Source organism: Uranotaenia lowii, chromosome 3 (assembly GCF_029784155.1).
Source record: "Uranotaenia lowii strain MFRU-FL chromosome 3, ASM2978415v1, whole genome shotgun sequence".
Taxonomy (NCBI): domain Eukaryota; kingdom Metazoa; phylum Arthropoda; class Insecta; order Diptera; family Culicidae; genus Uranotaenia; species Uranotaenia lowii.
The window spans coordinates 323,918,517-323,929,477 of NC_073693.1; the positions used below are offsets into that span (position 1 = coordinate 323,918,517).

Sequence of the window (10,961 nt, forward strand, 5' to 3'; positions counted from 1 at the left end):
TTTTTCGATGGTCTGACACCCCTCCCTTTTTCCAGTAGAGTGATAGGAAGGGGTAGGTAGTCACCTTTTGAATATCTCAAAAACTAATCGAAGAAATGGGATGAAATATGGCATGGGGGTATATTCGAGAACAAGACATGTTTCCCTGATGCTTTTAGATTTCTCTCTTCTCCCAGTAGAATTATAGGAAGGGAGGAGAGATCAACCCGAATAGGAGATAACCATGGTATCACATTCATTTTCCAGTGAATTTTAATGTTATCTTGTATTTCATGGTAAAAAGAACATCCGAGCTTAATTCAAGAATTTACACACTCCAAGTTTTTCGTGTACGGTTAATATTTTGACAGCCGCGGCACGTGTTTTTTTTCTATTTCTTTCATTCTCGCTCGGCCGGTAGTCAATTTTTCGAGGTTTTTTTTTTGTGAATTTGTTCGAAGTAATCGGAAATGGGCGCAATGGTAAGTTTAATATCGAAGCTGTCCAAAGGGCAAACAGATTAAGAACCTTTTTTTTATTAATTCCAGCAGTGTAAAACCGACACACTAACGAGTGGCACAGGATGCGGTAGCCAACGGATGCCACGAGCAGCAATGAGATGCGGGAGTTGCGAGCATCAAAATCCAGCGAATTATTCGTAATTTAGAGTGCGTGAGTAAAGTGTTCATAAAGTGTTAAAGATTCTTTAAATAAATAGTTAATGTAAATTAATTCATTTGTTTTTAGTTTAAAAAAAATTATAAAAATGATGACATAATCAAAAACAATAACAAACACCCCAAAAAGAGAAAAGATTTTTATTTCAGCGGGCTAACAATGTAAATAATCGGATTTTCATGGTTTTACCATGAAAAACTGGAAGCTGAAAGAACCATGAACTTTATATTTTTTGGCTTTCCAATGTATGGAAAATCGCCATTTTTTTCATGGTCACGCTGCATAACAATACCCCTTTTTCATGGTTATTTTCGTCAAAACGATGAAATGTATGGTCGAAAACTATGAATTCCAATGTGCATTCACGGTATCGAGGAAGATAATAATCATTGTGTAAACCATACAATTTATAGTTTGTGAATATGGAATACATAAATTATATTATACATTATACATTATACATACAAAATTATGATTAACTCGAGAACGAATCGAGAAAATTTTGAAGAAGTGTTGCTTTGATTTTTTAATATCCCTTACGCTGTTCATACGGGAGATAAGAAAGGGAGAGGGAGTCAACCTTACAATTTTCATTAAAAAAAAACCCTTAAGAAATAGAGAAAAAGGAATCAAATGTGGCATGAGAGCATATTTGAGAACAATAAATGTTTCTTTGATGGTTTTAGACCCTTCCCTCTTTGCAGTACGAAGATAAAAAAGGAATAGAAGACGATTTTTTGAATGGGGGAGTGGGGGGTTTTATTAGATTTTGAAAAATTGAAAAATAATTCCTTTTTGAGAATATTCTGATAAATCATTTTTTACTGCATTTCTAAACTTAATTGCGACATTCACTTGGAAAAATTTCATTTAAATTATTTGAAACATGAAATTCTAAATATTTTACAAAAAAATTGAAATTAAAATGATTATTGCCAGTTTCAATTTTTTGAAGGTCTAGCAAAGCACACCGGGTCAGCAAGCAAAATATAAAAATAGGTACAATTTGCCTAATATCTTGTAACAGTTGTCTTTATGGTGAGAAGATTATCGAAGGATTTTTGAGTCCCTAAAGTTTTACAAGGTGCAAGTGATATTGTCTTGAAAACTTCTACACGGAATACTACTTGTAGGTGTTTTATAACAGCTTTAAAGAAACGTATAAACCTTAGCAAGCTTTTATGCCAAATTTTCACTGGTAGCCCTAGCTTGAACCCATCCAGCCATCAGACGGACTGCCGGCACGGCACGGCATCCATATCAGCAGACGACAACGACCTCCAGCAAGGCTCAACTCTAGTTTACTTGCTGATGGATGGCGGCTGGTCTGGTACGGTACCTACATATATGTGTGTATATGAATGTTTCTGAACTCATAAATATAAGTACACACAACTCCAGTGTGATGAGTTGAAGTTGGAGAAATACTCGACCCAAACACCACCACCACCAGCTTTATAACACCCGGCCTCGCGATAAACTCTGGTGCGAGAACAAGGAATCCAGCAGTAAAAGGGGCAAAGAACAACGGCAAAACCAACAACAACGGACGGAGACGATATCAGCACAAAGCAAAACGGACGAAACAGCACCACGACGGTTCTTTTACGGTGTCCTCCTGAACTAGTCCTAGTTTACTTTTGTCCACCATCGACGTCACATCTCTCCAATAGTTCTGCGCGTGTGTTTCGATTTCGGTTGAATTTCAAACAGCTCATTCGGATTTTTTTCATCAAGAAAAACCCCCGGCGACCACGTTTAGTTACACGGTTTCGGTCCAGAATACATACGTCCGTACGACATTTTGTGTTCCCAATCTTTCGGAATTAATCCAGGTCAAACACGAAAGGATCTGTTGTAGAAAGCATACGAAGTCGTGTGATTTTCGACTAAATAACCGTTTCTAATTTTGTAAGTTTTTCAATCGACCTCTGGCTGTGGGACCGTTGAGTGAACCTAATCCCAATTAGAACTTTCCGTTAGAATGTTTCTGATACAGAATACTCTAAGAACCTTCAATTAAATCCCGTTCTTTGTTTCCTTTCTCGTTCTTTTTTTCGACAGGGTCCTGAAGCCTCCAGGTGGTGGAAGCAGCGATATCTTTGGAGCCGACCAGCAAACTCCACGCAGCATGAACAAGAACCGGATGCAGTCCAACATCTTCGCCGAGGGCCAGAAGAATGGAGGTGAGTGGGATCTTGCCCGATATATTGTCGATCTTTTTTGTTGTTTTATTTTTCTGGTCTGGTGTATGTTCCTGTTCCCCTTTTTTTCTGAATTTGGGAACGTAGAAAACGTGTTTTCCGTTTTTGTTTTTAGTTGATGAACAAAAAGTGATAAGCTAGGCACCGCACCATTATTGTCAACTGACAAAAATGATTGATGAGTACCCCACTTAACCGAGTAGTTTTGGACAAATGTAGATCAATGACCGGGATAAACTGGATCCGTGTTGGAATTATCAAAAATAAAAAAACAAAAGAAAATAGTTCAAGTGAAAACTAAAGAAAAAATCAAAATGGTTGTGTTTGCCCTATGGAGTCGTTGGCCAATTACGATTATCGATTCAGGTGTTCGGTTACTCCGGTGAAATCCGATCGAAAATGAAAATGGCCAGCCCTTTTTGTTCTGGATGCCTTATAGGTAGTTGCAGATGTTTTGTTGATTTTTAGGCCGAATCCCTACAGAAACGGCTGGGCTGGATTGGAAATTACAATAAACAATGAAGTCTGTGTGAGTGTAGATTTGAACCTTGCAAGTCGACGGAGTTTTTTTTGTTTATCGTCCCCCTCCTTCTGGATTGTTCCTGAAATTTTGCAACTTGGATGGATATGTTCGATGTTTTCAATCGGTTCCCGAATACCGATTCAGTTCCCTTGTGTTGTGTGAACTTTCTGTCAAATATTTGTGTTCGTTTGTTTATAGAAGTTTGTTTTCGTTACATATCTTGACTCTGAAGTACTCGGATCATACATTTGTTTGAGTTTTAAAAACTTAATGATCGATAGCGGTTAACTTAACCGAAATAATATCCGTTATGTTGAAAATTTAAATGCTGAGTTCAGTTCAAAAGGACATTATACCGATAACTGAATGAGAAAGTATAGTGCCGTTCATATGTAGGTGTGATGTAATTGCATAGAAACTACTTCAACTTTGTATATTCATTACAACTTACTCGGATATTTTTTTGTTCTGTTTAAGATAAATCAACTTTAACACTATCAACACACAAAATTTGACGTTTCAAACGTATTTTTGACCTGAAATAAAGCTATTCAACGAAAATCGGACTTTGTGGACTTTCACCTATAAAACTGCAATATCTTTGAAATTTCGCAATAGTTTTTATGGAAATTTTGCAGCAAAATTTCTGAAAAATGGAACTAATACTTAGTGTTTTTTTACGCGGTTTGAATTCCGTATAGGATTTGGAATATTTTCGCTCAAAAAACGTGTTGATTCGCGAGAGCCGTGTAGAAAAATCATATCTATGGCAAAAACCGCATAAAAAAAGCCGTGTTAGAAAAACTGAGCAAAATCAAACCGCGTGAAAAAAGACATTAGTGTATGTGAGAAATTTTAAAAAAGTTCTACTGGTTAGAGAAAAAGTTACGTGAGGTACAATATTTTAAGATATCGCCGAAAAATGCTATTTCTTTTTATTTTTGGGCGAATTTTTCATACACTGATCAGTGAAGAAATTTTAGGAAAAATTATATAGAAAAAGAAATGGAACGAATAATTTGTTCGTGTTTTAAAATCTGAATGTTATGATTTTAATAAATTTACTGAAATTGATTTTAATTTAATGAGAATTTCTTGAAACCTGCCTCATATGAGATTCAATCTTCAAAAATAGCGCTGGATAGTTTCTGAAATATTGAGTTTGAATGGTAGAAGTCCAGAAAGTCCAATTTTCGCAAAATTGCTAAATGACCGCAAATATTTATGAATCATTAAATTTTTGAGATAATAGTGTGATAGTTAATTCACTTTTATCAATAAATTTCAACGAAAAATTTCATTTAAGTGAAAAGTCATGCAAGTTAAAATAAAAAAATCCTTTTAAAAAATAAATGTCTTCATGAGATTTCACAAATATCAAATGTTAAACTAAAAAAGTACTATTTTCTAGAAATTAAAAAAAAACTTAAAACAGTATTGTTTACTCAAAATGCATTGTGTATATTTTTTTCTCTCAGTTTAAGTAAAAAAAATGCTTTGTTTACTAAATTTATTCTTTATCTTTTTAGATAAAGTGTGAGAATAAACTATCATAAGAAATCACATTCTTGCAAGTTTCTGCGTTACATATCTAAACAGCAATTGAAAATAGTTTTTTCTACTTTTTATAAATATTTTTTTAAAGAAATTATTAATGTTTTGAAATTTTATAGAAAAGCTGGTAAAACTTCAAACTTCAACTTCAAACTTAATTTCCGAAGTTGAAATGAAACAAATAATTTTTCATTTAAAAAAAAACGTTTAAAAACTCAAGTAAAGTTTTTCTCAATAATTATTTGAGATCTACAAATTTTGAAGAAATAATTCTTTCTTCATACGCTAGAAGTTTTTGAACAAACCTAAGACCCCTTTAAATTGACCAAATTCGTACGATTTAAAAAAAATTGCTAAAATACTTATGAGTTTTCCAGATTATTCATTTGTAATCTTTATACGATTTAATACCGCTGTTTTGAGACTCGTTCCTGCTTTTTTTGTATTTTTGATTTTTTCTAAAAATCTGCTTTTGATTACATGCGTACTGATAATTTTTCGAATTATGGATATGAGAACACACTTTGACTTCTATTTCCATGTAATTTTTGACTATTAATGCAAGTGCAAATAAAATACAGTTGGAGAAAGCATAATATTGATTAATATATCGAAATGTTTGCGTAAAAACTATTTTTTCGATTGAAATTGCTGGTGTGTAATATCTGAATCTGCTAGCTTTATTCTCCGAGCTAAGCACGAGCAGATTTTGATGCCTTAAGCGGTAGAAAACAGTAGACTTTCGATGCCAACATGAATTACCAAATTATAGCACGATAAAGTGTTGATTTTACTAAAACTTCTGGATAAGGCATCAATAAGGTTTCATTTTCTTTCATAAATAAGAATACTTAGAATAATAGCATGATTTGGTATCCAATTTTCATCAGGTTTATTAAGGTGTTTGAGTTGAAATTTAGCTAAAAATCAAATACACCTAGGTTTTTTTTACGCGGTTTTTTTACACGGCTTTTTTTACACGGTTTTCGGGAATTAACACGGGTTTTTTACACGGTTTTCGCGAATTAACACGGTTTTTTCAAAGGTCCATTTCAAAGGAAAACACTTAGAATCTTTTTGAAGTTGGGAAAATCTTAGCTCTGAGACTAAGAACGTGAAACATGAGACCCCTGAGACCTGAGACATGAGACTTGAGACCTTAGACCTGAGACCTGAGACCTAAGACCTGAGACCTGAGACATTCGACCTGAGACTTGAGACCTGAATTATGAGACTTGAGATCTCAGACACGAGACATAAGACATTAGACCTGAGACTTATTCAGTAACTACCAGCGTAGTGCTGATTTCTCTGTCATAACTATACTAGACATGATTAAGATATTAAGCTTTTATGATTTGTTAAAAAGCTTCAAATTTTGGTTGTAGCTATTTGATACCTGGCAGCGTTGTGCTCTTAAAACTAATTTTAAAGCGATTGCTAATCAAGGTATCTTAGGGTTTCAGCGGAACGTACACTTGGTTTAACTTTGGTATCCGAATGAGGAAGTTGAGACTCAAATTTTGGCATTGTTCCCCCTTTATCCGGGCATAATAATACAAATTTTTACTGGAAGGGCATGATAGCAAAATTTGGTATCATTTTACCATAAAAGTGTGCGTTAAAAAAAGTTCTTCGCTTTAATTTTTTTGTCCTATCGTGTCTGGTTTCAATAAGGAAAATTCAACTGTTTTTTTTTCCTTGTTCTGCAATTACTAAGCTAAATTTGCAAAAATTGCTTTCAATTCAGTAATTGAAACTTACATTTAGATTTATTATTTATGATTTTGGATTTCAAATTCATAGTTTATTCTAAATCAACATTCTTATCTAATAGTTTGATACCGCATTTCAGTTTTGATTATCCACGTTATAGTTTTGAATACCTCACAAATGTACCCGAGGTCAGCATTGTTTATTCTTCATCAAAAATGCTATTTCCCTACAAACTTGTTATTTTATTAAACGTTACTCAAAGTTTGTAATCTCTATTTTCTAGGAATGGAATGAGAAACCTAAATGTTCCTGCTTAGCCAAACGCCATATTTTTCAATTTTGAAATTTTTTAGAAATGGCTTCTATGCTGAGCTGCCCTCAGCAACAAATAAACAATAAACGTTTTAAAGTAATATCGACTGTTTTTATAATGCGTTTAATTTTTTCAAATAATTTTAACTGCATACTTCAAAAATTTTCTTTAAATATTTCCATTGATTTTAACTGTCAGACGGTGACAGAGCTTCATTTTTGTATATAGATCTTGGATATCATTTTGGTGACTTCGCAAAATTTGCTGTAAAATCTATATACTTTAAATTTGAGAAGTAAACTCCCGCTTGAAGCACTTCACAAGATTTTTATCCTTTTATTTTTTTATGTCATTCAAATATAAATAAATAACTAAGGTTAATCGATATACAAATTTAACTCAAAATCAATCTCAATTAAAAAATTATCATACAATATTTAATATCTTCAAGAAAGATTCTATCGGGAACCAAACCTATTGACAAAATAATTTTTCTTTAGTCTCCACATTTTCTATTAAAAATAAATTATTTCAATTATAAATCAAATATGGGATACGATCTTGGAGTCAATAAATTTGAAATGTTTAAGTACCTAGTAAACGTTAAGATTCACAAATTGACAATTTGACTCCAGATTTAAAATTAGGTTATCAATTTAAAAATTTAATTACATTTATAATGATTCAGAGTCACTGATGCAAATGTACGTACTCATACATTTTCTGAGCATTATCAAAAATGTATTTACTACTTGATCGAAGTTCATATGGTAAATCATTCAAAGAGTCATAAAGTATCTGACAGTGAGCTTAACTTTGAACAAGGACTAATCGATCTTTGGGAGATCAATCTTTTCAACTAAAATTTAATTTAATTACTCCTGGGTTTTGCCCAAATTTGCCCTGATTTTGGGCTTAAAATTTTTAAATCACTGTTGTCTGGATTTTCCCGACTTGTATCGTATAAGGAATTCCGGCTCCCTTTATATAGTCAGTATTGGCTTTTGTGAAAGTTTTGTCTGCAGATTTCGATACATTGAGTACCTAATTTGAATCGTTACTAGAAGTTGCTCTCCCTAGTTAAAAATGGAAAAAAAATCGATCTCTCAGAGGTCGTTCTGCAGCTCCGATTTTTTAAGGTGGATCGATCCTACGACCGTTTACCTGAATCGATCTTTTCTTGAAGAACGAAAAATCCTATTTTGAACATAAGTGAGAGTGATTGAATCTATGGAGAAAAGGAATTTATTAAGCGCTATCTGAAAAATTTAGATTGTGAAAGTGATAAAACATTTTTTTTTTAAATTACTGGTTTGCCTACCAGTATAATGAACAGACCTGACTTCTTAATACATGAAAAAAAAAACTGTCCATCGGTAAAATAACCAAAATAGGGTGGTTAAACCGTGCGCAAAATATTTGGACCACTCGCGGGGAAATATTTTGAAAAATTTGGTTAGGGCACCCAAATGAAATCATGGGCGGGCATCAAATTTTTGTTGACAAATCTCACCTGGATGTTTCGGAGGTAAACAAGGAAAAAAATTGAAAAAATTGAAAAAATTGATGACTAGCACTTGAAGTGACTGCTAATTTGTGAAAGCTGCAAATCAGTCAGTGTCCCTCCATATGCGACCTTTCTTCAAAATTGATACTCTGTTTTGATTGGATCTGGAATCATGCCATTACGTGAAAATTGTGGTGGAGTTATAAAAAGTAAAATATGTTGTGATTGTGTCGAAGGAGGACCATCTGCTAATTTTGCCATAACTTCGATGAAATTTAAAGTTTTGAGTTACGTTGACTTTCAAAGCTTCAGGAAACAGTAAACGTAATCAAAAATAATCTTGATTTTGAAAAAGGGTTTTTCAAAGCAAGCATTATAGATGGCGCACTTGGCGCCCGTAAATTAAAGTCGATTTATTTCTTTTGGACACTTTCTCTAACACCACTTGACAGAACGTCCCAAAAATTTGCACATGTTGACATTACATCACTAGGCAACTTCACTGAAAATTGCCGATTATTACAAAATTTATAGTTTTGGAACCCTCGTAATGTAACTCAAATATATTTTTCAGTCATTATTCACCTACTATTCTACCTATTCCACCTATTCTCAAAGTCTTAGAAAAAAAAATCCGAAAAACTTGCTTCGGAAAAAAGACTGTAGATTAGTTACGGAATGCAAAAAAAAAATCACTTAGCTTCCGAGAATATTGTAGTTAGAATCTATACGTTGCACACAAGGATATATTTTTTAGATATTTTTTAAGATGTAAAAAAGTGGTGTTGAACCGTAATTTTCAATCAATGGGCCATCAAAACTGTTTAAGTCACACCGGATAAATTTAGAGAGAAGGATTGAAAAGTTGACACATTTTTGCATCTTAAGATTTTCAAAATACGAAAGACAGAATTTTTGACGAATTTTCAAAGGTGCTGCTTTTTGAATTTTTTTCAGTTTGCAATTTCTCAGATTTTCTTGCAAGCTGAATTTAAACTTTGCACTGGATTTTTAGTATATTCACGCTAGATTTCCGCAATGAATTTAGATTTATCAAAAAAGAAAATTCATATAATTTCTACTAGTGGTATTTCATAAGCGCTGCAAATCACTACCCAAATATGATACTTTCCAATCCCTTTTCTAAAATTTATCTGGATTGATTTTAACCATTTCGACAATTCATTGATTAAAAAGTACGGTTTTACACCACTTTTTTACATTTTTGTAGTCATGATCATTTAAAATTTCAAAAAAATATATCCTTACCTGCATGTGCAACTATTGCTTCTAACTTTAGCTTTCTCGGAAGCTAAGTGAATTTTTTTATGCATTCCGTATCTGATTTACATTGTTTTTTCAAAAGCTTTTTTTCCTAGTCTTCGAATAACGGAAAACTGAAGTATTGTAGCTGAATAATGTCTGAAATACATATTTGAGTTACATATCGAGGTTTCCAAAACTATAAATTTTGTAAAAATCGTTTGAAAACAAGAGAGATACATATATTGGTTTTAATCAGGAGTGTCAAATTGACACTCCAAGGACTGTAACGGGTAAAAATTTCAGGGACAGATGAGGGTTAAGTAACTTAATATTTTTAATGATGACAAACTGACATTGATCTACATTATCTCGGTTAAGTGGGATACCTTTGTAAATATGCGATCAAACAAAAATTTCACAGCTTAAGGTAGAAACTCTTCAACTAACAATTTTCTTTCCGATTGCGCGTTCCATTTCGTTTGGCCGGATACAAATCATCATTCTAAATTTTGCGATAAAAATGTCTGGAACAATATTACATCATTGATTAATCAACTCGCGGAATGAACGGCACCACCCACTCTCTGGTACAGTTTTCCGACAAGGCGCCCACAGATACTACTATTTCGGTACTTGTTTTTGACTAATTGTCCCATTCGTTGAAATGTTCAATCTCAATTACCTTTTACCCCGTTCGTTCATTACATGTTTAGACATCCATTTATCGTTCGTTACTGTTGTTGTTGTTGAATGCCTTGAACTGCTGGACTGTTGTTGAACCTTAATACTCCTAAAGACAAATTCCCCTCGAAAGCCCCGTATTTAATCGCTTGCTCTATTAGCTCTATTAGTAAGTTGGTTAGTGACGCCCCTCTTTCTGAACTCACCTTTGGACAGAATCCTCGCGTTCCATTGACCCTTTCGGTCGGCCGTCCGGTGTGTGACTCTGCAATTATCCACAGAAAGACTTTAGCTTCACACCGGTAGTATTTAGACAAAACGGTTCCTTCACAACCCCTTCCCCAGCCGCAAGAAGAAAAGTAAAAGTTTATCAGAAAGCACAAATCTTAAAAGGTAGTTTCCTTCATCTCATCTCGTCTTGGAGACTTCCCAGACGGAGCGCGAAAAAGTAAATACGACCTACCGCTGAGTCAGTAGATTTGTAATCGCCCAGCTGCTTAATGCCCATTATCTGGTTTTAATTTGCGCAAATATGTTCGC

General features: G+C 33.6%; 1 long non-coding RNA gene across 1 annotated transcript; it reads left to right on the forward strand.

Annotated features, from left to right (window-relative positions):
* The first annotated feature begins 1,961 nt into the window (after positions 1 to 1,961).
* On the forward strand, positions 1,962 to 10,450 carry LOC129756734 (uncharacterized). The gene is made up of 3 exons (XR_008739522.1): positions 1,962 to 2,568; positions 2,722 to 2,843; positions 10,334 to 10,450. It is a non-coding gene; the product is annotated as an uncharacterized LOC129756734 (long non-coding RNA).
* Positions 10,451 to 10,961: the final 511 nt, after the last annotated feature.